This window comes from Phoenix dactylifera, chromosome 1 (genome assembly GCF_051530095.1).
Source record: "Phoenix dactylifera cultivar Ajwa chromosome 1, Ajwa_hap1_PhDact_Kaust_v1.1, whole genome shotgun sequence".
Classification (NCBI taxonomy): domain Eukaryota; kingdom Viridiplantae; phylum Streptophyta; class Magnoliopsida; order Arecales; family Arecaceae; genus Phoenix; species Phoenix dactylifera.
The window spans coordinates 19,634,692-19,642,158 of NC_143190.1; positions in this window are offsets into that span (position 1 = coordinate 19,634,692).

The following is a 7,467-nucleotide window of genomic DNA, read 5'->3' on the forward strand; positions in this document are numbered from 1 at the left end:
GAGGAGCCCTAAACCCAATCTATAAAAGGGTAGCAAGGAAGAAGTTATAAAAAAATTCTCTTCTTTTCCTCTCCACGCCTCCTCTTCTTTCTTCCTCCTTCTCCACGGCAGCAAGGGGTCTTCATCCTCCTCTTCTTCCACGGTAGTAAGGCAAGGAAGATCCACGTGCAGGGTTCCTCCTTCCTCTTCCTCCATCGCGAGCAAGGTTGAAGAAGAAAGGGTTCTTCTTTAAGGAAGTATGTTGCAGATTTTTATCTTCTAATCTATATGATAGTCATGAGAGGTCTTTGCAAGGAGCTAGCACTCCGGTAAGACCCTATCTCAGATGATTAGATCTTCGTGTGGATACCTGTAGAGGCCGGACAATTATGTGGCTCAAACAGTAACCTAGATAGATCATCAGGCTGCGGTGTTCTTCACCTGCAGAATTTTTGAAGATGAGATCTTCAAATTAATTTCTTCTGATTTTAGTTTTAGTTTTATGAATCTTAATCAACCTTCCTCAGATCCTAATCTTCCCTTCCTAATGAATTCAAAGATCTTCTGGATTTGGATCCAGAAAAATTTTTGAATTCTATGATCCGAGGCGCGTTCATGCGATGAACGATGTTCCGTTCGAATTTCGCTGCGAACGTCGCATCGAACGGGCCGTAACTTAGTAGATTGGAATGCATGGAGTCTATTTCTGACTTCATCGTTGTAGGTCTTGGGATCATCACTATGATCTCTTTCTCCCATAAGGAACTCTTCCTCTATTTTCTCTATAAGCATACCTAAGTATCTTTCAGGAGGATGGAAGATCCTACTGGATCTATGAAGTAGACGAGGTTCTTCATGTATTGGCTCAATGTGAATAGGTTTACTAGGCTTAATTGCTCGTTGCTCTTTAGAGACTTTCTCTTCAAGCTCATTTTTTCTCCCACTGTCTCTATCAAGGATAAACTGTTTTTTTAAGAAGATGGCATGTCGGCTCACAAATACTTTGTGATCCTCTGGGATGTAAAAATTATATCCTAACGACTCTTTAGGATATCCAATGAAACGAGCACCAATTGTCCTAGCCTCTAACTTGTCTGCCTGTTGTCGCTTGACTTGGGCCGTACATCCCAAATCTTGAGATAACCAAGACTTGGTTTCATACCATGCCATATCACATACGGTGTGGTAGGAACGGACTTAGAGGAAACTCTATTCAATATGTAGATAGCTGTAAGTAGGGCATCTCCCCACAAGAATAAAGGTAAGTCAGTAAAGCTCATTATGGACCTGACTATATCCAATAGGGTCTGATTCCTCCTTTCTGACACTCCGTTGAGTTGAGGTGTTCTAGAAGGTGTCCTGTGAAACTATACCATTTTGTTTGAGATAATCGCGAAACTCTCCACTAAGGTATTCTCCTTCTCGATCTGATCGAAGAACCTTAATGAGTTATCCTATTTATTTTTCTACTTCAAATCTGAATTCTTTGAACCTTTCAAATGCTTCAGATTTATGTCTCATAAGATAGACATAACCATATCGTAAGAAATCATCGGTAAAAGTAATAAAATAGAAAAATTGACCCCTAGCATGCACATCGAATGGGCCACACACATCAGTGTGTACTAGGGCAAGTATTTCAGTGGACCTCTTTCTATGTCCTACAAAGGGTAATTTGGCCATTTTTTTTTGAAAGCAGGATTCACAAATCGGATATGACTCAGAAGTCAATAAACTCAAAAGCCCATATTTCTCCAATTTGTTAATTATGTCTTCTCCTATATAACTAAGTCTGAGGTGCCATAAATACTTTTGATTTATCTCATCTCTAGATCTTTTAGATCCTATGGTATTCACTGTATACTCAGATTCGTTCACAGATACATCCATATGTAAGTGATAGAGACCGTCAATCATAAAACCACGTCCAAATAGTTTATTTCGCAAATAAATAAAAATGTAGTCTTTATTGAAATTGAATTTATAATGTTCCTGTGTTAGACAAGATACAGAAATCAGATTTCTGCTAGCACTAGGTACAAAATAACAATCTCTAAGTCTCAAACTAAATCCTGACGGTAAATGCAAAGAAAATGTGCCCACAGCAACAGCAGCAACTCTTGCTCCATTGCCAACCCATAGGGTTACCGCACCTTCCATAAGCCTTCTATTTTTCTTTAGACCCTGCATGGTAGTGCACAAGTGAATACTAGAACCAGAGTCTATAACCCAACTGGAAATAGAAGAAACCGTTAGATTAGTTTCAATAATGAGCATATTAGACATACCTTTAGAAGGCGTGTCACCCTTCTTACTCTTTATGTTTGCCATATAGATAGGACAGTTCCTCTTCCAATGGCCATCTTCATTGCAATGGAAACATTTTCCTTTGGGTTCAGCCTTCTTCTTAGAAACTTCCTTCTTCGGCTTTTTCTCGGTCTTCTACTTCTTCGCAGGCTTCTTCTTCTTTTCAGTAGACTTTCTCTTGAAAATAGAAGCTAGCTCAGCAGCGAGAACTGTGCCCCTTTAATCTTTCGAGGCTCCCTCAGTTGTCACCAACATATTCAACAATTCAAATTTGGTGCATTCAATTTTATTCATATGGTAGTTTACAATAAACTACCCATATGAAGATGGCAACGATTGTAGGATCAAATCCGTTTGCAAATTCTTGTGCATGGTCATGCCAAGCTTCTCAAGCTCCTCAAGATCCTTGATCATGGTCAAACCATGTTCATGGACGGATTGCCCATCGCGCATCTTGGCTTTGAAGAGCCGTTTGGACACTTCAAATATCGCTGCACGACTCTGTTTACCATACGACTCTTGTAGGTGATCAAGTATGTCCTTAGCAGTCTTCATGCTCTCATGCTGGCATTGCAATTCGTTGGACATAGATACCAAAATGTAGCACCTAACCTTATTGTCGTCATCCAACCATTTTGCATCCGTCTCACGCTGCTCATTGGTTGCACAAGCTGGTAATACCAGGAGTTCATGTAGGGTTGTCACATGTCATAATGGGCTGCAGAAGCTAGGAATTTTAAAAATTTCTTAATAAAATCCCTTAACATAGAACCCTTATAAGCCTAGATCACCTTAATGGTAACAATCAAATAATATATAAATATAAATGTAGGAATAAAAGAATACCTTTAATGCTAATCCCATATGAATGATCTCTACGAGGTGTCCAAGTGTCCGTCCTCTAATGGTGATCCACACGGAAACTTGATTCAAGACTTTAGCTCCAAAGATTTTGATCCTTAATGCAGAATTCTTCTAAAGAACTCTAATAGCTTGCTTTCCTTCCTTTCTATTTTTCTTTCACCTTCTAAAATCACTTCTAATCTTTTTGTCCTAAAGAAGACCACTTTGTCTTGGCTTAGGACACACTAGAAGCAATGCTAGAAAGAAATAAACTAATGTAAGAAAGAAGGGATAAGAGAGAGAGTTGGAATTCTAGAGTTTCGATGATTAGAAAACACCGGGAGGCATCCTATTTATAGATGGCATGGGGATGCATCACCAAAGGATGCATCCCATCGACACATCCACCAGATGGGGCATGAAAAGAGGATAAGAGGCGCCATAAAAAAGGAAGAGGCGTATTCAAGAGAGAGAACATATCATATGAAACGTTATGATAAGGATGAGAAGGGGCACCTCATCCTTATACACTTATCTCCTCTTCATCCTCACGCCATCCCCTCTTTTTTATCCCTCTTATCACGTCCTCCTATGAAGCCCCATCATGCCACCAGCCCATTATGTCCCCATCCAACGGTGGACATAAAAATCAAGGGCTATGATTGAAAGTGCTATCAAAAAAGGAGTTATGTCATCATCCAACGGCTTGATGATGATCCAAAAGCTCTAATTCAAGGCACCTCATTATGATCTCATTATGTCTTCATCCAATGGCTAATGAAGATCAAATGGTCATGATTAAAATCCACATCTAACCCAATCCAATTGGGTTCAAACCAACACATCATTATGTTTTCATCCAATGGTAGATGAAGATCTAACAGTCAAAAGTAAATGATTTATCAAATCTAATCCAATTAGACTCAAACCAATCCAATTAGATGCCAACTCTTGGCTAACTCATATTAAAACATGATCTAATCAAATTAGATCAATTAAAAATCAGATTCGAATTCAATTCGAATCAGGGGCTAAGGGTTTGCAACACCTGCTAGGATGTATATCTTGCAAACATGATCTAATCCAATTAGACCCTTGATAAGTTTTCTTGTGTGTGACCCATTGGGTTCCATACTTAACCAGCAATAGGTGTGAGTGCGAGTTGACCCAACTTGATTAGAACTCTTCTAATCGATTTAGGTCCAAACTGCACGAACCCGAACTTAACAATTAGAATTCTTTTTAATTGGCGATCGAATTAAACTCTTTAATTCAATCAAACCTATAAGACAAGATTGACGTCTAGCAACGTATCATGTCTACCCGAAAAATATAAAATTTGGTGAAAATACCAAAAATACCCTTCAGTGGCAAGTTACCGTGTAATACAATCCTTCAATCAAACTGCATCCCGAATATGTATATGAGTATGAATGTATGTCAAACTAAATTTTATATTCATATTTCTCTTAATCTTATAATGATAATTCGAATCATGAAACATTATAAACTCTTTCCAATTTTCATTCTGCTTTGATCAAAGGCTCCCTGAATTATCATATGATTAGAATAAATAGGATGCGATCTTCTCTTACTAGAAGTAATTGATTTCTTGTTGACCTACTCATAATCTTCATACATAATTCACCATATCCAGAAGACCCCGTACACAACTTAAAGTTATAAATGAGTGTGAACCAAAACATGGGTTCATGTGCACAAGATACCATGGTGATCTCAGGTCAAAGGATTAGTTTCACAACCCCCACTAAGAGAATCATCTTTTGACATGTAAGTAAGACTTCATAAGATTTCTCTTTATAGGTCAATTTAGTGAACTCATTCCTCTAATGAGCTCCTACATCTTTATATTAGTATCTCCACACAAGTGATTGTGAGATCAATCACCCTCTGCATCGAGCATACATAAGATGTACCAGTCTTGCCGGTAAACATTGATCTCCGACTCAATGTACCAACGACTGAAAATATTTAAGATTAGGGTTTTAAGATTTTAGGTCTCATTAGTATGATCTCATCATAGCCCTAAAATCATTGCCCTAATTTAAGGAGTTCATCACAAATATAATAAACAGCATATGATGAAACACAATGCCTTTATTCATAATTAAATGTCATGTACATGATTTGGAGAAATCAAAAGAAAAATCCTTGACAATACATATTGCGATTGGTTTGTAGAGCATCTATTCTTTCAGTTCATGGTCAAGGAGATAAGCTATATTTTTGCAACTCGAGACGATCTTCAAGTTGCGGAGCCAATCTTTATAGTTTGGTCCGATCAACCTATTGTTATCTAGGATTCGAACTATCGGATTGGAAGCCATTGACATCTGCAGAGAGTAAAGATTCTAATTAGAAATTTGTATTTAACATTAATTTGTTTTAGGAACTTTTAAAACAAAATTGGATCAAATCCTTCCATTATTTCTCGGATCTCTTACACTCCCCTGTTAAAGATACGGAAACCTGCGACTTAGAGTTTCGAGTGGGGTGCTGCGGTCCCACCAATCTACATATCACCTCATCTAACAGTTATTGGAGACACATAGACGATGAGTGTACAACTCTTGTACAATGCTTCGTAAGCGTATTGAGTTAACCTGGTCTCCAAGTCATAAGGACCTCACCTAACAGTTATTGGACCCGTTTCTTGGTTAAGTCAGACTAACCGTATATCCCGCAAAAATAAAGCTGTAATTGGATCCTCACCTAACAGTTATTAGAGCCCAACCCTATCCTTACCCCACAACATCTAATGTTAATAGGGAGGTCCAATCCCCTGATGCAACTAGCCTACTGTATCCAGCCGAGACTAACCAATGTCGAAAAAATCTTAGCAACTCTACTACGGTGGAAGACCAATCGACTTAATATTGGGTAATCAGATCTTAGTGATTCCAACTTTGAGCTTTCCATAGGTGGTAATCGATCAATTGGCCAGGTAAGCAGGTAGGAGGCTCCCCTTACTCAGAGAGTAAGGTCCTAATTAAGTAACCACCTTTGAGCTTTCCTAGACACCAATTAGATCAATTAATCAAATATGGCTAGCTCAATGTATCGTTCACTCTCGATTGATTTAGAAAGGTTTTAGGTCTCTTGGGATTTACATCTAATGTAACCATCTACCCCATACTATATGTCATTCGATTTATATCTTATGTAAATGTCACATTGGTTCAGGTTTACATCCTATGTAATTATGAAATCCTTTCATATATTATGTGATTACATCTTATGTTATTAAATATCACATTGGTTCAGGTTTACATCCTATGTAATTATGAAACCCTTTCATATATTATGTGATTACATCTTATGTAAATGACATAATTGTTTCAGTTTACATCTTATGTAAATGTCCTATTGTTTAAGGATTTTATTTACATCTCATGTAAATAAATTTTGTTCAACTAATACATAGCTTCTATAATCGACCTTTTGGCATAAACCAAATTGATTTTTTGATATTTTTGAGGTAGATCTCAATCTATAAATAAAATTAATAAAATAAATTAATCAAGAAAGTGAAGAGTGCTAACTAGTGATCAAGATCAGGGTTGTCGAGGGAACAGGTTGGCAAGATATCAAGAGTGAGGGCACTATCGATTTGAGTCTATAATGGCAAGGAGGACGATGGGAGCATAATTAGGAGAATAGCCGCTCCTTACCATCAGATGGTAATGCTAGGGAGAAGTGAGGGGCTCTGAAGATATTGTAGGTCTCGTGGATTCTACGAAGGAAAGATTTGGAGTAGAGGAGGAGAGGCAAGAAAACGAGGTGAAGAGGAGCCCTATGGTATAGAGGTACTGATGGAAGGAAGAGAAGGGGAAGAGGGAGAGATGCTTGCTTTGTTTGCTCTTCATTAGGGAAGAAAGGCAATGGATCCTCACTCCTGTTGGAGTGTGTGGAAACCTAAGGTGTTTTAGATTGCACGTGGATGCATTCTAGATCGAAATTTTGCATGAAAGAAAGCTTCTATAGGTTTCAGCAGTAGTGGAGTCGACTCTAGCAGTTCCGGAGTCGACTCGCGCTGTGCCAGAGTCGACTCGCGCTATGATGGAGTCGACTCAAAATCTATCCAGATTTCAGATATTTCTGTTTTCGTCTGAGAGAGCCGACTCCTACTGCAATGGAGCCGACTCGATATCGGGAAGTCGACTCAAGCACTACAAGAGTCAACTCCAGTTCGGGCAAGAAGTTCGGGAACTCACGAAATGGGAGAAAAAGTCAAAGTTTGTCTTTGATTGGGACTTCTCCTAGCTAGAGGATAAGTTCAAGATGTTTCAGAAGAACTCTTCCCGGTTTGATATGCAA